Raw genomic sequence first — 24,445 nt, 5'->3', positions numbered from 1 at the left:
CATTGATTTAAATTGTACTTCTTTGTACTATATACAGTAAACATAGCAGAAAATCCATCTAAAGGCTATTGACTAGAGATGAATGATCTTGCTAAAATTCACTTTGACAACAATTCACCTGCACAACCTTTTCAAACAGCACTGTGGGCTTCTATAGGGGGTATTTTTTTTTTTTAAATTAGAGAAACGCTTGCCTTTGACTTATCACAAACTTTCTACTTTGGACTTGAATACACATTAGGAAAGATGTATGAATACAATAAAAAAAAATATACAGTACTTTCATTTTGGCATACTGGCATTTTAGGTTTTTTTTTTGCCAGTTACATGGATTGAAAATATGCCAGTTCAGCAGAAACTGGCCAAATTTTGATCCATGTATGGGCACCGTAGTTGTAACCAAGTCAATCTATTGAACAACTTATGTACAACCAGCCTATCAGAATTTTCCTGAATGATTAGTGCTGCTGACTATAGCTAGCAACACTAATTATTGTGTTCTGTCAGCAAGGAAGGCTCCCCACCAGCAGAACACAATAGCGCCATGGGAGGGATTCCCCCATCAACACTGAATGTGTTTATGGGGAAATTGAGCAATTTTCTTTCCTTCAACCAGTAGTGCAAGAAAAGCAAATTGCATAATATTTGGTCTGCCTAAGTTTCATCAACTGTAAACATCTATTGGACTAGGCAGGGAAACAACAAGGGCTGCTGATGAAGCAGTGAGGGCATGTATTATAATTTTACGTTTGCCTTTTTTATCTAACTTTCACTGTTTTTGTGTTTAATTTATTAATTGGTTTCCTTTTTTTGGCGTTCCTTCTTCTGTTTTCATCTGATGATTCAGCCAGCAACTCTGCTGTTTTTCAGAAGCCAAGCTCTCCAGCAGAGAGAATCAGCTTACATGCATGAGACCATCCATTTACCACTGGCAGGGGTGATTAAAATGATCAGCTTTTATTTATTCATGTAAAACCTTTATCCCAAAAGGAAAAAAAAACAGTTTGCTGTAACTGACTATAAAGTGTTAGCTAGAGTTTGTTGTCAATGGGGTTGATTTACTAAAACTGGAAAGTGAAAATTTGGCGCAGCTGTGCAGAGGCAGCTCTTTAATTAGGCAAATTAGGTGGTCTAGAAGACTTACTACCTTTCAATCGACTTGTGCCTCTAGAACTTATGATATAGGGCACTTTATCACATGTTCCACTAAGAATGTTGTGTATTTAATATGGTGTCCTTGCGGGTTACAATATTTGGGCAGGACGGTGCGCATGTTACGTACTAGGCTGGACGAACATATCAGAAATATTCGTAGGGGTTTTCCTAACCATAGTCTTTCAAAGAATTATGCATTACACCACAATAAAATTCCGGATGGCACCTTACTTTTGATAAATTTGTTGCTAATTGGAGAGGTAGCAATGTTAGGCACAAAATCTCCAGATTGGAGACCTTGTGGATTTTTTCCCTTAAGACCTATGTCCCTTTTGGCCTCAACATAGAGTGGGGCGTTATTGCGTTCATTAAAAACCACTTCCCAACCGGCCGTTGTATATAAACGGCCGGACGGTGGCAGTGCAGGGTCGGGTGGCCGTTTATAAACGGCCTCCCCGCACCCTGCTTGTGCACGCTCCCTGGGAGCGCGCAGCACCGCGTTCCGGTGCCCACTGTGTCCTCCGGACACAGTGAAACACCGATCGTCGGACGGGACCTCTGTACGAGGTCCCGATCATGTGATCACTGATTGGCCAATCAGTGATCACATGCAAAGTAGCAAGCAAGATGTCACTTCTGACATCATTGCTTACTACGTGTGAATTCTGTGAATGATCACAGAGGTCACATGGTACAAGGCTATTCACAACAGCCTTGTACCATGTGACAAGCTGTGACCAATCACAGCTCACTCTGTATTTCTTAATGACTGCAAGAATGTAGACAGAGAGAAAGAGAAATGATTGCTTTTACATCCTATATGGGTGTAAAAGCAATCAGTGTAAAAAAAAAAATCTTCATCACCCCCCACAAGTAGTACCATGGTGACACTGTACTGCTAGGGTGACAGTATGTAGAAAAAAATAAATAAATAAAAAATAATAATATAAAAAAATAAAAATGTAAAAAAAAATATTTAAAAATTATAATTTTTTGGTTATAAACTAATTTGGATTTTTTGTTTTTACTAAAAAGATAATGGAATAAATTTTGGCCAAGATTTATGATGAAATATTATTTATTTGCAAAATTTAAAAAAAAAACACTTTTTTTCAAAATGTTTGGACTTTATCATTTACATAGCAAAAAAAATAAAAATCCCAGCAGTGAATAAATACCACCAAAATAAAGCTTTATCTGTCTCAAAAAAATGGTAAAAAATTCATTTGAGTACAGTGTGGCATGACAGCGCAATTGTCATTCAAAGTGTGTAGCGCTTAAGGCTGAAAATTGCCCTGGTCAGGAAGGGGGTAAAAGTGTCCGGTCTGGAAGTGGTTAACAAAAGATGATTTTGTTTTTTAATTTTTTACAATTTTTTTTTTATCTATTTATATATTTTTTCTGCTTATGATGTTTTCATGTTTTGTATAATTGTTTTGTAGTTTGTTCTTCTACCACAATATGGCCCTGTCCCTCCAGCGGTGATGTCACTTCTGTACGTCTGTTAAGTTTTTTATAAATCAGACCTTGGTTTTATTGCTTTTATTAGCCTTACCTATAATTCTCCCTAATAAACTATAGTAATTTAGTTTGTTATTCATTATTTTTATATTCCCCCTTTTTGTATGTTCACTAGTCTAATGTCCACCACTGTATTATGCCTTAAGGTGTGGGCAGGCCCCTTTTGCGGTCCCTTCCACTCTTCCTTCCTGTTTCGGGTATGCCTTCCACTTTGTGGAATGCATCCCTCCATGTCCTATATATAGGTGGTGGTGCATCCCGCTGGCCATGCCCCTGACGACATCTTCCTGATGAAATGCATTGGGTGGAGCTTCGGCGTGTGACGTCACCACGTTCTGGAGGGATGGCGGCCATATTTTTGGTTTGAAACAATTCCTATTCAATGCTGGTTATTTTAAATTCTTAATGTACGTGGATCTTCTAATAAATCTGCCAAAACTTTATTGAATTACTGCACTATGAGTTGCCTTTGTTCTTTACTCCTTATCTGAATATCGGATGAAAGTTTTTTAAGTTTTGGAGATCTTTAAAGAATACCTGCCATACTGATTCCTTATCACACTGTGCATATTGACCGGTGTTATACGGTCTGGTAAGTGGCAAATTTTTTCGGATGTATGGTAACGGCATATGACATCAGAATCTTCTCCTGCAACTTGTTATATTCACTTGAGGACTTATATGGATTTTTACTTCTGACATTTCTATGCAATACAATTCTTTTGTTCACTTTTGCAATACTGCCTTTTGTGTGCAAGCTGCTTTTCTGATTTACTTGTTTTTTTTTTTGTATTTGTAGCGTGGTTATATCTAAGAGCAGGTTTTTGTGTTTTAAATTAGTCGGTTGCCTAAGGCCTCACGGTCACTGGGGCCTCGCAGCCACCTAATTTTTCTATAGCAGTGTTTCTTAACTGGGGTTCTGCGGCAATCTACTTGTCATTCGCAGGCAACTGACAGGTAGATTGCATGGACACGTGCAGGGAAGCGGCTGGCATATTGTTGGCTGTAATGCACTGTTCCCCGCCAGTCTCTTCTCCTCTCCTGTCCATCCCGGGAGATTGTATTTGACATCATCTGGGATGGAAGGGATAGGAGGAGGGGCCAGCAGGGAACAGCGCATCACTGGAGGACTGTTGAAAGCTGCCTCTGAAGCTACGTAGAAGAAGAAGGAAGCCGGTACAATAGCGTGCCCAGCTATGTCGCCCACACTGTGCCCAACAGTCTGTTGCATACAAAGTGCCCTGTTATATGTAATGTGCCCTGTCCCATGTAATGTGCTGTGTCTCATTGAATGTGTCCTGTCCCATCTAATGTGCCTTGTGTCCGATCCGATGTAATGTGCCCTGACCCATTTAATGTGCTCTGTGCCTGTCTCATGTAATGTGCTCTGTGCCCTGACTCATGTAATGTGCTCTGTCCCATGTATTGTGCCCTGTCCCATGTAATGTGCTCTGTTCCCTGTCCCATGTAATGTGCCCTGTCCCATGTAGTGTACCCTGTGCTCTGTTCCATGTAATGTGCCCTGTGCTTTGTCCCATGTAATGTGCCATGTGCTCTGTCCCGTGTAATGTGCCCTGTCTCATGTAATGTGCCCTGTCTCATGTAATGTGCCCTGCTCCCACATAATGATGTTCCTTGCCCTCATGTAATGTGCCCTGTTTCCACGTAATCTGCTCTGTTCTTGTGTAATGTGCCCTGTTCCCACAGAATGTGCCCTGCCCCCACAAAATCTGCTTTGCCCTCATGTAATGTGCCCTGTTTCTACATAATGTGCATTTTCCCCTTGTAATGTGCCCTGCCTCCAAGTAATGTGCCCTGCTCTTTTGTAATGTGCCCTGATCCCACGTAATGTGCCCTGTTTCCATGTAATGTGCCCTGCTTCCATGTAATGTGCCCTGTTCCCACGTAACGTGCCCTACTTCTATGTAATGTGCCCTGCTTCCCCTCATGTAGTGTGCCCTCCTGAGCCCCTGTATCCTGACCGGCTGCTGCCCCCACACACTGTTTATCCCAAGTTTGACCCAGAATGGAGCATCTCTGCAGAGAAAGAAAACACAAGTTTCACATTAAAAAGGTAGGTTTATTTATTAATTTAGTACAGTGAAATAAAAACCTCCTGTGCCTACTATGTGCTAAAAATAAAATATACATGTTTATTGGTGACTGCCACTACGTGTGCTGCTGCTAACATCAATTGTTCCCACAATGCAATATAAATATTAGTAGCGAGTAATGTAGCGCTGCTGGCAGGAAATTGTGAATAATGAAAGCATAAAACATCTATCCTTCAAATGCTAAACAACCATAGTAAATAAACTTATAACAAAGTACTTGGTTATAAAATATAAGTTAATATATAAAAAATATAAATAAATATGTAAAGTTCATTCAATTCCAGAAATTACGTGATCTGTCCTTGGACAACTTGTTCAGCTGCTGAACCTGAGCTCTGAGGTAACTATTACCATCCTAAACAGTGGAATCCTTAAAGCTACCCTAACATCTACTAAAGGAGAGGAGGAGTGGACAGTCCCTAGTGGTTGGAGGAGATAGTGACCAAAAATGGAGATATTTTAATAAACACGCAGTAGGATTGGAAGTGAGAGTTCTGAGAGCACTGAGGTGGCACTATAATGTATGTAATTCACATGAAGCACAGATCTATATTATATGGTGTCAGATTACGCAATTTCTGGAATTGAATTAAATTTATATATTTATTTTTTTATATATTTACTTATATTTTATTATCAAGCACTTTTTCATGAGTTTATTTACTATGGTTGTTTAGCATTTGATGGATTGATGTTTTATGCTTTCATTATTCACAATTTCCTGCCAGCAGCGCTACATTTCACACTACTAATATTTATTTATTCCTTTATTTAATGCTATTTCTAAAAATAACTGTTATTATCATCAGCTCGCTGATCATACCAATGTTCCATGAGTTGTAAATGTGAACATTATTTCAGGGGTTCCCCAATTTTGCCAGCTGCTGTGCTCAGATAGTGTTTAGAGCCCTGTCACACTCACCTCTCATGTAACCCTTCTGGAGCTTTGCCAGCCAGTCAATGAGGAGTGATGATGCGTCCGCACATGTCACCCCTCCCATCCACAGGACAGTATTATAAGTCCTTTTGCACACTAGACATTTTTACAGCTGCTGTGTTTGGCTTTTGATGTTTTTTCTACAGCCAGTAAACTCCCCAGCATGTTATCCTATGTATCCATGCACACATAGACTGTAATCAGCGTTTTTGGCTGGGGCATTTTTTGGCTGGAAAAAACCCCCAGAACTAGTGGGTTTCTAGAGGAGTTTTTTTAGCTGTAAAAATGCTCTAACGCTGAGAAATGTGGCAAAACACATGCTAAAAACCGCAAACGCAAAAAAACACAAAAAATGTGGCAAAACGCCAATAAACACTAATGCAAAAACGCTAAAAAATGCTGCAAAATTCACATTTTTAACGTGACTTTACACAGCTAACGTTACCAGTGTTATTAAACTGCCCAGTGTGCATGGAGCCTCAGTGTTCGGCCTACAAGGAGGGATACTCTAGAGGACAACGTTATGGACGTGAGTAGGGTCTCATGTCTAAGTTTTGCCTTACAAAGCCTAGAGCTACCTCTGCAGCTGTGCATGGTAGCCAATCAGCTGCTCAATTATGCTTTGACAAAAAAAAAACCTCTACACTGATTGGTTTCTGTGCAGTGCTGCACCAAATTTTTCACTCTACGTTTTTAGTAAATCAACCCCAGTGTGTTATTTGTATTTAAAGCTAATAATACGGTCAACTTGCACCCTGTCTGCCTTTAGGCGATCCTTGAAAACCCACTTATTGAGGGAAGCCTAACCCACCTACACCTAAGAACTGTACTTGAATCACCTCCACCAGATCATCCCGTAACTATCACCTTCTGCATCACCTCCCCTACCTTTAGATTGCAAGCTCCATGAGCAGGGCCCTCCTATTCCTTCTGTACTGAACTGTATTGTAATTGTACTGTGTTATATTGTAAAGTGCTGCACAAACTGTTGTCACTATATAAATCCTGTATAATAATGATAATAATAATACATTTAAAGTGTCACTAAACCCATAATATGTCTGTTTTGGCAGTAAAGGATGCTTGTTATACTCACTGTGGAACCTAAGAGGTTAATCCTCTGCATTGTATAAAAAGGCTGTTTGATCCTGCCTTCTCTCATCCACCCCTTGGTGATGACGTTAGTTGCCACGAAAACCAGGCGGAGTTCAGTTTGTGATGTCACTACACATGCCGCTGCTATGCGGTTGATGTTGGATTATATGCCTGCATATTGTGATGTTTGTGAGTACTGCATACTATAATAAAAAGCACACTGTATCAGAAAGTAGGCCATGGTGTAAATGTTTTTTTTTATTTTGGAGTGCCATTGATGGTTTCCCCATGGTGGAAATGGTGGAGAGAAGATGTGTCTTTTGGGACCATCCTTAACTGTCATTGATTGCTGTGCATAAGGATTATTAGAGAACTATATGGAGTTAAGCTCTTACAATGTGGAGGTTAACTGTCTGGTAAGCACTGTCTGTTCGTGGTGGTGATCATTCAGAGGTGTAACCCTTAGCAATCTTCAAATCAACAGGGGGATGGCTTTTGGTGGACTTTTTGGTACTTAATATGGACATTTATAAATTTGTATATTAAGATTGCACATTCAATTGTGGTCACAAGAGCACTTTATTTATACATTAATGCATTTAACACTTTAATTTGAATGAATTATTCATTAATTTATGTTTTATTCATCATTGGTTGGTTTATGATATTAAGCACATTTTGCACTTTAGTATCTGATTTAAAGAGACAGTGCACCATTTTTTGTTTTCTTTGTTTATTTATTTCTTGTATTGTGGTATAGTGAGATCCGCAGTCTAGCGGCACAACACTGAGCACAGATTTGTTGGGTGGTTTTAGAGTTCATTTAACCTTAAACAGTTTGTTTGGATCAAGCTGGTTCAAATGGACTGTTTACTTCATTAATAGTTGCAGCGGGTGGGAGAGCTGTATATGCCTCTATGTATCCTTAGCTACATACAGTATACAGCACTGTGTTTCAACAGCAGTACGAGACTTTCCCAACCTACGCCCAGCCTGTAAGCAGGTGCTTGTGGGGTGTCATTTAATGTATTTCTGCTGTTGTATTCATTTCACTGTGTAGTTATGCAGACAATTACAGGATGCCCAGGATGGGAAGGAATTAACTGTGTCTAGAATATTTTCCTAGTCTTTCTGAGTTCTGCCCTGCCGTAAGCCACCTCAATATCAGGGCAGGACTCAGAGCTCTCTCACTTCCACATGGGAGCTACAGAGGAAGATCTGCTGCAACAGGTATTCCTACTGGAGCATGTGGCTCTCTTCTGGGCCACCCAACTAGGGTTCTCCCTGGACTAGGAACTTTCAATCACTGGATTATTGCTGAATGGACTTTGCTCTCTGGAATGGTATGAGCCTGGGCAGCCTGCTTTGGTTAGTTAGAGTTGGACATACATAATGGTTTCTTGCATATGAAAGAACAAGGGTGGGTTAATCACATGTAGGGTATGCAGCAAAGCCACTACATAAGGTCTACTCAGCAAGACAAGCAGGAGTAATGTAGTTGCCACAGGTAACCAAGAACTAGTGCAAGGAACATTGCATCCATTCGTGAAGCAAGAGGGTCAGTGGTCTGCCTCCCTCCCCAGTTATTGGTTTCCTGTAACAACCAGAACCGAGCCAGCATTACGGAGATCCATAGCCTGGCCACTTGGTAGGGAAGTGGAAGCATCAGCAAGGGAAACATGAGGCCCACTCTGGGTGCATGGTGGGACCCAGTTCTGTCACTGGCAGAAGGGGGCAGAGGTATTCTGGACTGGTGGAGAGGGCACAGGCTCAGCAGTGTCCCTCCTAAATGCAATATACTTCAAACTATGGTATGTAGGGACACAGGACAGCACTTTTCAGAGGAACTCTATACTTTTATTATTGCATACAGTGACACAATTCATCTCTATGTCGGGGAGCCACCATAATGTTTGATTCTCACATGAACGTAGACCCTGGCTGGTCCCAGGTATTGATGAGTGTGTGCATGGTGAAAGGTACTCCTACAGGCAGGACGAGTGGCCCTACCCACATGACATTCAGGGAAAATTCTGCACAGAATGGGTGAGGCTGAGCCATTTGCTTAGTCATTCATAGGAAACCTTGCATTCTATCAATGAATTCAAAGCTTCCTCTGATTGGCTGAGGTGGAATTTTTTTTCATCAGCAGCTCACTTCTCTGGATCATTCATAGGATGCAAAGCTTCTTCTGAATGGCTGAGCAGCTTGCAGCCTAACTCAATTTTGTTTCAGGAGTTGGACAGGAATGTCTCTTCCCACTACTGGAGCACAGTGGGACTACAACGAGCACAGTGGGACGAGAAGGTTTTGTCCTACTGTTGGGGCACACTGGTGTATACTGTATGTAGCTGAGGCTATATACAGTTTATACAGTGCTCCCAGACACTGTAAGTGAAATAGATAATTAATTTGGACCAGCTTGGTCCAAACAAACTAAAGTTAAAGGAAACCTGAAGAACAGCTTTAGGTTGTATGGATTGGAACCAGTGGTGTATTTTGGTTTTGTGCTGCCCTGGACAACACAAAAATTGAGTTTCCCACCATCTTAATTTGTCCCACCCCTTCCTGTTTAAGGTTCACACTTTCATCTGTAAACTCTGCGTCCTCTTTAGGCTACAGCTGTAGATAACACTAGACCCCTATACCCCCTGAACTCCTAGATAACACCAGACCCCTCTATACCCCCTGTTCTCCTAGATAACACCACATTCCCTATGCCCCCTGTACTCCTAGATAACACTAGATCTCCCTCTACACCCTGTACTTCTAGATAACACTAGACCCCCTATACCCCCTGTACTCCTAGATAACACTAGACCCCCTCTTACCCCCTGTACTCCTAGATAACACTAGACCCCCTATACCCCCTGTACTCCTAGACCCCCTCCTGTACAGTAGACCCCCCATTCCCACTGTACTCCTAGATAACACTAGATCTCCCTATACACCCTGTACTTCTAGATAACACTAGACACCCCTATATCTGCTGTACTCCTAGATAACAGTAGACCCCCCTATACCCCCTGTACTCCTAGATAACACTAAACCCCCTATACCCGTGTACTCCTAAATAACACTAGACCCCCTATACCCCCTGTAGTCCCAAATAACACTAGACTCCCTAAACCCCCTGTACTCCTAGATAACACAAGAACCCCTGTGTTCCTAGATAACACTAGACCCCTATACACATGTACTCCTCGATAACTCTAGACCCCCCTATACTCCTAGATAACACAAGACCCCCCATACCTACTGTACTCCTAAATAATACTAGACCCCTTATCAGGGGCGGACTGACAACTCATGGGGTCCCCAGGCAATATGGGATCATGGGGCCCCTGTGTCCTTGCCCAAACTCAAAAAGCCTATGAAAAAGGTACCAGGGGCATCTCATGGGGCCCCCTACTGACCCCGGGCCCTCGGGCAGTGCCCGAGTTTCCAAATGGTCAGTCTGCCCCTGCCCCTTATACCCCCTGTACTCCTAAATAACACTAGACCCCCTATACCCCCTGTACTCCTAGATAACACTAGACCCCCTATACCCCCTGTACTCCTAGACAATACAAGACCCCCTGTACCCCCTGTACTCTTAGATAACACTACACCCCCTATACCTCCTGCACTCCTAGATAATACTAGACCACCTGTACCCTCTGTACTCCTAGATAACACTAGACCTCCTATACCCCCTGTACTCCTAGATAACACTGGACCCCCTATACCCCCTGTACTCCTAGATAATACTAGACCACCTGTACCCCTGTACTCCTAGATAACACTAGACCCCCTATACCCCCTGTACTCCTAGATAACTCTAGATCCCCTATACCCCCTGTACTCCTAGATAGCACTAGATCCACTATACCCCCTGTACTCCTAGATAACACTAGACCCCCTATACCCCCTGTACTCCTAAATAACAGTATACCCCCTATACTCATAAATAACACTACACCCCCTATACCTCCTGTACTCCTCAATAGTACCCAGCTCATTATACTTCTGAAGGTAGTGAGAGTTCACCCTCTGTCCTAGTCACCTCCAGTCCAGCAAAGAGCTCCCTTGTCTGTGTCATTGCCCCCCCCCCATTCCCAGAGTCAGAGCCCTCAATTATCAGATTCAGATCCCCCTATGGCTGAAGTCAGAGCCCCATGATTAGCAGAGTCAGTGTCCCATGTCTTATGTGCTCTCTGTGAGTGAGTCAGTGAGGACAGTGAGGGAAGGGGAGACAGCTGAGCTAGTATCACCAGTATCACCAGTTCCAGAGTCCTGGACAGCAACCAAGAGGAGGATACTGGCTCCTGGGAGAGCCCTTTGTGGCTGTTCTGAGTGGTCCTACTGCTCAGTAGATGTGAATCCTCTGACCTCCGATCCGGGGGGGGGGGGGGTGCATGGGGTGACTGGCTCTGGTCTGACCTCCTCCCCGGTGCCTGGTTCTCCTGTGTTCCTGATCTATGATCTCCCTCCTGCCTTTCTTTGCCTCCACCATCTGTCTTGGCTCTTCTGCCTGGGGGAGGCGCCACCCCCTGGAAAAATGCCGCCCAAGGCAAATGCCTTGTTTGCCTCACAGCAAATATGCCCCTGATTGGAACAGATGATTGACTGTTATTGGTTGGTATTGTAATTTTTATTCTGGGGAATTACAGTTTTTAGTTTCCTACTGGGATAGCCAGATAGATTTGTTGTTGATTTCTGGTTATTTCAAGAACCTTTTTATTGTGCCTTCTTCTCCATTTCCGAGCTCTGCTGTACAGGGACTTCAGGAGGCTGATGCCAAGTCAAGTTAAGTACATACACTTAATGCAGAGCTGTATCAATGTGTGTCTTTTTATATCTGCCCAGATTTCAGCTTTATGGAAGTAAGATTATTGTCCATTATTTTTTTTAAAGTTGGGATTAACTTGCCTTTACTTATAGTGCTTTCTTGAACATTGCCTGCTCCTCTCACACAGTGGTGGGTTTTAAAGCAAACCTCGTATAAACAGAAGACTGCCTCTGATAAATTAAAGGAGTATTAAACTCAAAACCAAAATTTAATATAGTGTATAGTGCATTGGCTGCATTGGGTTTTTTCAGGCTTTTTTTCCTCTATCTTCACTTCGTGATCTGGACAGTAACACACCTCCTGTTTTAGAGTGTCCCCAAACTGGATGAATGAGCACAGGGGGCACATCAGACATCATTGTCAGTCTGGGGGGGGGTAGTGTTACATTTACTAGCAGATTTAAATACACTAAAAAATTGAAGCCAAACTCAAGCACGCACTTTATAATCAGTTACAGTAAACAGTTTTTTTTCCTTTTGGGACAAAAGGTTTTACATAAATAAATAAAATCTGATCATTGTAAGCACCCCTGACAGTGTTAAATTGTTTGTAACTGATACATATGGAAGACAACATGTTCTGGCTGGATCACCAGATGAAAATAGAAAAAGAAAGAAAGCCTTAAAAAGAAAATTAAGGTGGCCATCTAACAATTGGTAAGCTGCAATATAATAACTACTAATCTTTTCAGAATGTTTTTCACTAGTTTTGCATTTGGCTAGGGTCAGTGTCACTACTGATAGCATGAGGCGATACCTGGACCCTACAGAGGTTGCACAGGAAGTCCAGCTCCTCCAGGATGGCACATCAATATGTGCCATTGCCAGAAGGTTTGCTGAGTCTCCCAGCACAGTCTCAAGAGCATGGAGGAGATTCCAGGAGACAGGCAGTAACTCTAGGAGAGCTGGACAGGGTAGTATAAGGTCCGAAACAGCAGGACCGGTATCTGCTCCTTTGTGCAAGGAGGAATAGAATGAGCACTGCCAGAGCCCTAACAAATGACCTCCAGCAGGCCACTGGTGTGAATGTCTGACCATACAATCAGAAACAGACTTCATGAGAATGGCCTGACATCCTCTAGTGGGCCCTGTGCTCACTGCCTGGCATCATAGAGCTCGATTGGCATTTGCCATTGAACACCAGAATTGGCAGGTCCACCACTGGTGCACTGTGCTTTTCACAGATGAAAGTAGGTTCACCCTGTGCACTGTGACAGATGTGAAAGGGTCTGGAGAAGCTGTGGAGAACGTTATGCTGCCTGTAACATCGTTCAGCTTGATAATTTTGGTGGTGGGTCAGTGATGGTCTGGGGAGGCATATCCATGGAGGGATGAACAGACCTCTACAGGCTAGACAATGGCACCCTAACTGCCATTAGGTATCGGGATGAAATCCTTGGACCCATTGTCAGACCTTACGCTGGTGCAGTGGATCCTGGGTTCCTCCTGGTGCACAGCAATTCCTGGCCTCATGTGGCAAGAGTATGCAGGCAGGTTCTGAAGTATGAAGGAATTGATACCATTGAATGTCCCCCCCCACTCACCTGACTTAAATCCAATAGATCACCTCAGGGATATCATGTTTTGGTCCATCCGACACTGCCAGGTTGCACCTCAGACTGTCCAGAGGCTCATTGATGCCCTGGTAAAGATCTGGGCAGGGGCGGACTGACAACTCATGGGGCCCCTGGGCAATAGGGGATTATGGGGCCCCTGTGTCCTTGCCCAAACTCAAAAAAGCCTATGAAAAAGGTACCAGGGGCATCTCATGGGGCCTCCTACTGACCCTGGGCCCTCGGGCAGTGCCCGAGTTTCCAAATGGTCAGTCCGCCCCTGGATCGGGTCGAAATACCCCAGGACACTATCTGTCTTCTCATTAGGAGCATGCCCCAACGTTGTCAGGCATGCATACAAGCACTGGCTCTGAGGAAGAGGCAAAGCCTCGAAACGCGTCAGTGTTTGGAGGTCTAATAGTCCCCTTGAAGACACCATCTAGGGAGATTGGACCATGCTTTACTTCTTATGATGTGCCTTTGATTTTTATCCCTTTGTGAGTATATTACTTTTTATGCAATAAATCAATTTTCATAGGTAATGCACTAGGCCTGTGCGCCCTCTGTTTGTTTCTTTGTATTCATACAAGCATGTGGGGGCCATACAAACTACTGAGTACCATTTTGAGTTGCTGCAATGAAATTTCAGCAAAATGGACTAGCCTGCTGCATCATTTCTTCATTTTGATTTTTAGGGTGTCTTTGAATTCAATCCCCTGTAGGTTGATATTTTTAATTTCCATTAAATGATGGGGCATCCTCACGTTCCTAACACATTACCCAGTCCATATCAGTATATATATTTTTCAGAATATATATCAGAATATATTTCTCCTTTGAGATCCATTGTGTTTTCAAAGTGTTCCTTAAATTTTGTGAGCAGTATATATATATATATATATATATATATATATATATATATAAATATCAAAGCAGCTCTGTCAGAAATTGGTTGAACTCTTTGGTCACTAATGCTTTTGGAAAAGTGGGAAGGCTGGCACCCAACCACTAAACATGATTAGAACTCCAGGTTTGCTGTATATGATGGACCATTAGTGAAGCAGGGTGTCCATTGATGAATAAGAGAGCCACTGGAACTCACCTGAGAGGATTCTCTTTGATCTCACACACAAAAGAAGACACAAATGAAGTTGACACAAAATAAGAAATTCAGATGTGCACTGTTCTGCCTTATAGACAGTAATAGGTTTCTTACCCTGCACTGAATTGTCAGCCTGCTTGTCAGGTGAAAAAGCAATCATCTAAGGGCCTGATTGTTTGGTTAAGGTGACATTTAACTGTGTTCAGATGTTAGCAAACCAGCTGGGAACCTTTTCTGTCTTGCTTTCTTATTTTACAGACATATGTGTTTAAGTTAACTGAGGAAATTCAGATTGCCAAGCATCACCCAGGAACAATCATCAAAAATATACTTACCTAGCAGTGGGCCTTTTTCTTCTTCAGATCTGCTTCTGCTACATATACCCGTAGGTAGCCCAGGTGTCTTGGGGTACATAAGTATATTAATACAATTATCTTTTTTATTTTTTACACTTTTCAATTACATGTAATATATGCAGTCTGTTTATTGTTGCCTTTAGTAAATTAATTTCCATTAATTTTCCTTGATTTTTTCTTAAATTGCTGTTTGAAGATAAAATGGCTAATCTGGCCTGGCAGACCTTTGATAAGCAATCTTTTGAACTCAAAATAACTCTCTTTTTCAGAGAAGATAAAATAAGTCACATGAGATAGCAGCAATGCTTATCTCTAAATCATTTTAATTGTACTTTTCAGAAAAGAACATATGCCATATTAAAAAAGATTTAATGTGTATTATGAATTTTTATGCTTCTAAATGTTCCTGCTGTTCATTAACTATCATAATTTATTAATAAGGTTGTTAAAATTATCCTTACACCCAAACTGTTTGGTTAGCAGGGTGCAATAGGTTAAATATGAGGTCATAAAACATTAACAGAACTGTTTGAATGCCGTACAGAGCTACATCATAAAATATACATTGTCTGCTGAAACCTACTAAACACAGCTTTTGTAAAAGACTGATAATGATAAAATATACATGGAAATGCCCATGTCTAGATTTCCTGATATGAATGGCAGTAACATTATCTTTAGGGAGAGAAAAAGATTTGCAGGAACATTTCCAATTGGGAATTTTTCTTAGCATAGAAATGGGTACTAACATCAACAGATATATATTAAAAGAACTCTCACATTTAGTATACTAATGCAATAATTAGTCATTGAAAAATAAGTTAATTAAACTGTCTTCTGTATTAAATTTCAGTGTTATGCCATTTAAATTCATGCCTGCTTTTACCCTTTCTACTTCTCTGTGGGGTTGATTTGCTAAAACTGGAGTGTTCAAAATCTCATGCAACTCTGCGTGATAGCCAATCAGCTTTTAACTTCAGCTTGTTCAGTTAAGCTTTGACAAAAAATCCTCGAAGCTCATTGGTTTCAATGCAGAGCTGCACCAGATTTTTCATACTCCAGTTTTAGTAAATCAGCTCCTGTCAGGGGCAGACTGACCATTTGGAAAATCGGGCACTGCCCGAGGGCCCAGGGTCAGTAGGTGGCCCCATGAGATGCCCCTGGTACCTTTTTCATAGGCTTTTTTGAGTTTGGGCAAGGACACAGGGGCCCCATGATCCCCTATTGCCCCATGAGCTTTGTCAGTCCGCCCCTGGAGAGATGTACTAAAACTGGAGCACAAAGAATCTGGTGAAGCTGTTCATGGTAGCCAATCAGCTTCTAACTTCAGCTTGTTCAATTAAGCTTAGGCAATAAAACCTGGAAGCTGATTGGTTTCTATGCAGAGCTGCACCAGATATTGCACTCTCCAGTTTTAGTAAATAACTCTCCCCCTTGTGTCTACAGTGTGAATCTAGAGAGAGCTAAAACATTGTTTTAGAACAACAGAATGTTAAGGATCATGTATTCAAATACCAAAAGGCAGATCTAATATCCATGAGCTCAGAACTATGGAAATCTTACCTTTCCTCCCTCATCAACATGCAAATGATTTTTTTTAAAATAAAGCCTTTCTGTTTTGATTACATGTCTTATTTTAGATGCAGTGATGCCATCACTGGGTCACTTTACTTCTCTGTGCAATGCAGGTGGATCATGGCTGGTGGGAATGGCCAGCAGGGTGCTGTACAAAGCTTCCCCAAAACATCACATCACCCTGCCTCCTGTTTCATATTTGGCTCAGTCATCTTGGGGTACATATGTGTATTAATACAATTATCTTTTTTTTTTTTCATTTTACTTTTCAAATACAATAGTAAAAGGAATATTTACAGTCTGTTTAGTTTAGCCTTTGGTAAATTCATTTTCCTTATTTTTTACTGAACTTGCTGTTTGAAGCCAAGATGGCTTGTTTGGCCTTGCAGATTGATAATCTGATTCAAATTCTTGAACTGAATAAATAGTTTTCATTTTCAGAGAAGATAAAATAAGTCACATGAGAAAACAGCAATTCCTGTATCTAAATCATTTTAATTGTACTTTTCAGAAAAAGACTTGAGCCATAAAAAAAAGATTTAATGAGTATTATGAATTTTTGTGCTTCTACATACAAACTGTGCTTCTCCATGTAATGCAGGTTGATCAAGGCTGATGGTAGAGGCCATTAAGGTGCCTCACTCTTTTGAAGAAGACTCAGCCCTGATGCAAGCAGTGGGTTGACTCTTTGGAAGAATGCAGATATTGGCCTGGAGGAGTGAGTGTCAAAAGGGTGGCAGTATTTGCATGCAGACCGCCTTAGGTAAAGACTATAGGTAATGCTGAGCCTCCATGATTGAAAGAATTAAATACAATGTATCAAAGAGGCAAGTAAAAGACATTAAGGCTGGGTAGAAAAGGACAAGATTATTCTAGATGTCCTCCAGCCAGGTAATTAGGTGGACTCTTGCTGACTTGCTGAAGCTTATAATGCATACTGTGAGAAACTCACAGCTTGCAGTGAAATTAGAGTAATGCTTTTCAGTAGAGAGATGAGTCTGTAGACTGAAGATTTAGACTGGGGTTCAGCTTAAATGCACAAACTTTTCTTTTTGCTTTGTGATGCAAAAATAAAAAGCAGGCTGTAGCTCATTTGTGCTTTAGTCCCTTTCCACACCTTTGTCCTGGGCAAAATACTAAACTTGAAGGCTAAGGTTGGGATTTTGCCTAGGTGCAGCAAGGTCATGCCTTTGTGTATGTAATCTATGTCTGTGACAGCATCATTTATTTCAGAAGATTAAACCTTAATGTAATGCAGTGCAGTATCCATTTACGTAACTGTCAATGATATGGTTGATTTTAGGAGGAATTTAAAGGGAAACAGTTAATTATACAGAAAGAAAAGCTTTCAACTATTTAGGCTTTCATATAAAATAACTGCTTAAAGAAGAATTCCAGGTATGGCATTCTATACATAGTTACACTGGTTCAGCTTGGACTAATGTAACTATGTATATAAATATCTGGTCTATGTCCCGAGAGCTGGAAGTCACAGTAGTAGATGCCGCTACTCCAGTGATCTCTACTTACTTTTGAGTCCCGTGGCCAAGCAGCTGCCCTGATGCATTGTGAACACAGGATCATCTAATTATGCATAAACCAGGGCCGGACTGACAACTCATGGGGCCCCTGGGCAATAGGGGAACATGGGGCCCCTTGCCCACACTCAAACCATACCCAAAAAAGACTATGAAAGGTACCAGGGGCATCTCATGGGGCCCCTTACTGACCCCGGGCCCTCGGGCAGTGCCCGAGTTTCCAAATGGTCAGTCCGCCCCTGGCATATACTATATCCGTGGAATCCCTCTGGAAGCTGGAAATGACTGTAGTTGACTAATCCAGTGAACTCCACTTGCATCTAAAAAAACTAAATGCGCACTATTGTTTCTGGGCTGTACTACAGGTACAAACAACAAATAACATACACATATATGGTATCACTGTGATCGTCAAGAGCTGGAAAGTTTATTTTGGGTTGTTCCTTGGTGGTAGGTTATGGTAGTAACAAGAAACACACAGCTAAATGTAAAATAATGATTTTTATTTTTTACTATTTTGGGCCACTTTTCCTTTGATAATACAAATAAAATCAGAAGATATTCATTACCATTTACCACCAAATGAAAGTCCTGAAAAAAACAAGGTATAATTAACTTAGATGTACAAAGTAGTTGTGATGATATGTACGGTTTTACTAACATATGTCAACATTGCAATTTTTGCAAGGCATGAGAATAACAACTGTGCTGTCTAGCAAACATTGCAAGATCACTCAGTTTACCTTAATCCAAATTTTGTGCAATCCACTGCTGACGGAACCCAGAAAACTCTTACTGAAGTCTGTGCTGTATAAACTTGGCAGGCAGGTTCAAATCTGAATGGTGAGTGTGAAAAACATCTTTAGGTCTCATTCATACAGGTGTACCTATGCGTACATCCATGCAAAGGGCTTTCTTTACCTGCATGGGATGTTCCAGGCATCTGCGTGCAGACAGTGCCATTTATGTTTAGTGGGACACAGCAGCTACATGGCTACAACCTCTTGTCCTTGTTTGACAGAAGTGCAAATGCGGCTGCATGTTTCCATCACTGCGTCCCATTAGATATGAATGGAACTACCTGCATGGAGATGCAGGGACACCGTTGCATCTGGTGCTGGAAAAAAGATCCCTTCACACGATGTATGCATAAGTATGCCCATGTGAGTAATGCCCTATTCTGCCTCTTTTATCACCCTTTCTGTATGTGGCAGACAGAAATTAGCCTGCAGTAATTGTGTTTAGGAATAGCTTTCCTTCATCAGAAGCAGGGGAGCATATATCTTCAAATTACAACCAAAAGAAGTGGGGTGAACTACAGCGATGCCTGGATGAATAACTGAAGTAAGGAGAAGTTAAACAATCCTTCCTGCATGAATTTAAAGGTTTAGCTTTCATTTTTACTGGATAGTTCCTTTCCTCTATTAAGAACATGTATTAACTGCTTCCTGACTGCCCTATATACTGTACCTGCTACAGGGTGGCAGGGATGCACAAAATCACTTATATACATGATTTTGTATTTCCAGGTAGAGGGTGCAAGCACGTGCACGCTCCCTACCCGCGCCGCTATTGGCTCCTTGGCATGTCAATCACTGGGTCCCAGCTGCCGATTATTGGCTGGGACTTGGCAATCATTGGCAAAGCTGACAGAGGAGAGATCTGTATGAAAACAATACAGATCTCTCCCCTGTCAGCATGAACAAGCTGCTTTGTATTGCTCAGAACAGCAGAGCAGCACAAAGCAGCTTGTTTGCCTAGTAAAACACACACAACACACTTAGTAAAACACACACAACACACAGTTAACCCTTTGATCACCCCAGATGTTAACCCCTTCCTGCCCAGTGTCATTAGTACAGTGTCAGTGCTTTTTATTAGCACTGATCACTGTATTAGTGTCACTGGGGATGTCAATGGCTGTTAGTCAGTTCCCCCCCAGAGACAAAATGCCCACCGCAGTCCTGCAATAAGTTGCTGATCGCCACAATTACTAGTGTAAAAAAACAAAAATCCAGTATATATACTTATATGGAAACCAATTAATTTACACGTATTGGGATTTTCTTAGCAAAGGCATGTAGCAGAATACATTTTGGCCTAAATTTATGACAAAGTTTGACTTTTTAATTTTTTTTATTGGACATATTTAATAGCAAAAAGTCAAAAATATTGTTTTTTGTTCAAAATTCTCAGTCTTTTTTTGTTTATAGCGCACAAAATAAAAAATGCACAGGCGATCAAATACCACCGAAAACAAGCTCTATTTGTGGGAAAAAAAGGACATACAGCTGCGGACTGACAATTTGGAAACTCGGGCACTGCCCGAGGACCCGGGGTCAGTAGGGGGCCCCATGAGATGCCCCTGGTACCTTTATCATAGGCTTTTTTGAGTTTGGGCAAGGACACAGGAGCCCCATGATCCCCTATTGCCCGGGGGCCCCATGAGTTGTCAGTCCACCCCTGAGGACATATTTCATTTATGCACAGCACTGCATGACTGCACAATTGTCAGTTAAAGTAACGCAGAGTCGTATTGCAAAAAATGGCCTGGTCAGGAAGGGGGGTTAAATCCTCTGGAGGGCAAGGGGTTAAAAAGATGCTAGGGGCACTGCTATAAAAAAGAACATTTTCTTGTTTAACTGGCTCTAATCTGGTTTAGATTATTCTGACAATGTAATAATTAGCTAATATGAAAAGACTGAGTACTGGTACAAATGGGCTCTTAGAGAAAATTACATTTTTATACCAAAGTTTAATCAGAGTGTATGGTTAAACACTGAAGTCTAGACTTCATAGCAAACCAAACTTATCAATAAGCTGCCATTGTGCTTCCTGGGTGCATATTGAATACTGAGAGGATACCACCTGTTTGCTCATGATTGATGCTTTGGTGTATGCACATAAGCTTAGTAAATAAGGCACATCTTCATTGAATACTTATAAGCCATTAATCAATTACTGTCTGTTCAATAATAAATGCACCATGGAATGCAATCTATTGCACCAGGAATGAAATACATTAATCATATTTTGGCTGTGCTGCTATTGCTTTAAGGCTTACTTAATATAAGAAAAGCAATTAATATCTTTTCCAAAATGTAACATGTTGCATTTTATCATGTTTTTGCTGCAAGGTTGTAGCAAACATTTTCTTTTATCCTAGACATACAGTTTCACTGTTGTTCTGATCTTATGCTGATTTAAGACTTCTATTATGTTACATTGTTAATTTCATCTTGAAAGAGAAAAAGTGAATTATTTTCCCATTCATTTATGCTTAGCATAATCTGAATATCCTGCTGTGCATACCTCACTGCAGTATGGAAAAATTAATGGTGATGGCTTTGCAGTGTTAATCTGGCTGTCATATCCTTACAATATGCCATGTTCAATAAGTCATTTAGACAATGGAAAATTAAATGCTAAAGTAAAATAAATCTGACCTGTCTATTTTTAAAAGGGTTGTCAGAAGTAAATTAAAAGGATTTGCTCACTGCTTCTAACCACTTTGTATTGTAACAAAATATGGTTATTTTCCATATTTGGGAACATCACCCATGTGTTTGTGAGTTTTTAGATTTTCCTGCAATGCAAACTTGTTGTCACTGCCCATCTATTCAAAGCCTATTACTCCGTAAGAGCTACAAATGGGTTGATTTAACAAAGGCAAATAGACCGTGCACTTACAGTTGCACTCATTTTCTCTAGAGGTTAATGAATGTATTGAAACATTGTAAAGAATACTGAATAATGTGCAAGGAAAAGAGAATAAAACAGCATTTATACTTGCACGTGACTGGATGATGGAGTAGAGCTTCGCTACATTCACTAAGCTCTGGGGAAAATGAGTCCAGCTACACTTACAAAGTGCACAGTCTGTTTGACTTTGCTAAATTAACCCCTTTAAAATCTGAAAAGCCATGAAATTAAAACAGCAACTGCATAGCATTATAGGCATTGTTGCTTATTAGATTACTGGCCATTTTTTTCTCCAAAATCTTAGCATAAGAATATAATTTAACAATAGGATGATAACAACATACTGTTTGGGAATTGGGACAAGCTTAACAAAAAAAAAAGAGAGAGAGAGAGAGATCTGGGGACACTGCAAAATGCCATTCTTGTTTACTAGAAAAACTTCTGCTGAACATAATTAACACTGAAACCATGGAGAGTCAATGTTTCACACATGGAGTTTTAAAAGCACTCATGCTAAGATCTACAGCAAAATTTAGTAACATCTGTTGGCTTGATGCATATATGATAGGCTTGCAAACAGCTACAAAAAACATGGATACAACCAGACAGTATGTTTTAGGAAGCATATTTCACAGTAAATACTACTTACATCCTTTAATAGCTCTTCTGGGTATGATAGATTAGATGTTGAGCCAAGGAATAAAGGACTGCTTTGCATCTGTACATCCACTTGCATACTCATAACACAATATAGAAAAGAAAGAGGCTTTGTTATTTATTACCAAATACATAAATTATATACATAGTAAATTATTTGTTTGGAAGACAGAAAAAAAACTATAACTGATTTTAGTGCATAAATCAGTGTAGATACTAAGAAGAAAAACCCACAATGTTGGAAATAGAAAGGTAGGTTTTTATGACCCTATAGTATTGTTATACTTTTTTCCACACTTGCTCATTTACCCTTATTTAAACTAGCAACTACCTTTTTTTTAAATGATGTTACCCATAACATGACATTTTAATTTGCCTATTATTATATTACATAATGCAACATATTGTTTATAAGCACTTACAATATTGTCAGACTTTTTTAATGAGAAACTAAGCGCCTTCTCTTTACATGCAAAAAAGTGATATATACCGCCTTACACAAACAGTTTGTCTTCTATACCAGGGGTCTCCAAACTATGGCCCTCCAGGTGTTTAGGAACTGCAAGTCCCATGAGGCCTTGCAAGACTGCCACAGTCAAGACTCCCAGAGGCAGAGGCATGATGGGATTTGTAGGACTTCAACAGCTGGAGGGCCATAGTTGGGAGACCCCTGTTCTATACAATATAATATAAATAATTACTCCATTTAGTGTGCCATACAAAAATAAAAGTAATACGAAAAATGTTAGCTGCCCCTTGGAGTGGAAAATAAGGTATGGTGCTAAACCAAATATGCACTCACGTTACTTGGTGTCTAATCCTTGGCACTAATACACTCAGCTCAGGATGCTAGCACCCCTTGACAGGGAAGTCGGCATGCTTTCCACAAACCAGAAGCAGAAGTGACATCCCCAGACCCAGATGTGGCTGGACGCCGACTTCCCTGTCAAGCGGTGCTAGCATCCTGAGCTGAGTGTATTAGTGCTGAGGATTTATCACCAACTAATGTGAGTGCATATTTGGTTGATTTCATTAATTTTTTTAATAAACCTACTATATTATGAAACATTTCTCCTGATTCTTGCTAACCTTGGCTATGGAGTAAATTGGGAGACCATTGAGATGATATACACTGATGTTCCAAACTCTTGGGGACACAAAGTGCATTAGACCTTCTTTTAATTAAGAGGTCATGGATGGTTGGTGAGTGTAATATATTGTCTTATGGTAGTGGAGCAAAAAGGGTCTGCATGGAGCAAATTATTTGGCACCAGAAGATTATACACCTTTTTTTTTGTATTTCAGTGTTTTTATTAATTTATAAACAGTTTAAGGCAGGATCAACAGAACACGCCCATGCAGGGGCTTTCAATTGCACATAAAAAAGAAAATTAAAAAAAAACAGTGCTCTAACACCAACAGAGCAAAAGGTACGCCCACGCAGGGGCTATCAATGGCACATAAATTACAAAAAAATTAGTATAATACCGACTAACTCAAACTATGTACCATTTTTTTATCTATAAACTGGTGTGGGACTTTTGTTTTTTGTTTTTTGTTCTTGACTTTGGACTTTGGAATTTATATCAATTTTAGGTTTTTACATTTCTTTCACAGTAAGAATATTGTTCACCTAATATGTATGTTTAGCACCGTACCTTATTTTATTATACTGTTAGAATTATAATACATATTCTTTGAAAAGATATGCAGAACCACCACTAGATAAAGCAACACCACTGGCTGCAGGAAGCACCACTGAACACAAAGTTTGATTAGAACTGACCTCTACCAAACACTATGACCAACTCTTGACACAAGGATCAGCACTGGAAAAAGGTACTGAAAACCATAGGGTAGAGGGTAAGGACACTGTTACAGCACAACGACAGACTCCCCATCATTTCACACAAGGGGGTTTATTTACTAAATGTTGTTCACTTTGCAAGGGTAGCTGAACTTTGTAAGGCAATTAGCCCTAGATCTTAATGAATGAGGTGAAGCTCTGCTGGCTTTCATTATCCAATCGTGTGCAAGAAAAAGTGCTGATTTTTTCATTTTTCTTCTGCATGATTGGCTATTCTTTGCAAAAGGATATTTTACTACATTCACAAAGCTTTGGGACACATTCCCTTGCAAAGTGCAACTTCCCTTACAGAGTCAACAGACTGTTTGCTTTAGTGAATCAACCCCCTGGAACTGCTAGCATTATAGTAAGGTAATGAGCACTGCTAGATTCAGGTTGTAAAATTTACTTTAAAGAGGAATGGAACTCTAGAAGCTGTGCCTAAAAAAAGGCAGACAAGGGAC

The 24,445-nt window shown here is 40.7% G+C and overlaps 1 protein-coding gene across 2 annotated transcripts in view; it reads left to right on the top strand.

The window, feature by feature from the left end:
• TAFA2 (TAFA chemokine like family member 2) overlaps nt 1-24,445 on the top strand; it is a 327,141-nt gene that overhangs the window by 111,554 nt on the left and 191,142 nt on the right. The gene's annotated exons all lie outside the window — the stretch shown is intronic.

Source organism: Staurois parvus, unplaced genomic scaffold (genome assembly GCF_062004578.1).
Source record: "Staurois parvus isolate SC_StPar_1 unplaced genomic scaffold, SC_StPar_1.0 ptg000147l, whole genome shotgun sequence".
NCBI classification, from domain to species: domain Eukaryota; kingdom Metazoa; phylum Chordata; class Amphibia; order Anura; family Ranidae; genus Staurois; species Staurois parvus.
This window is presented reverse-complemented; position numbering and strand designations above follow the sequence as displayed.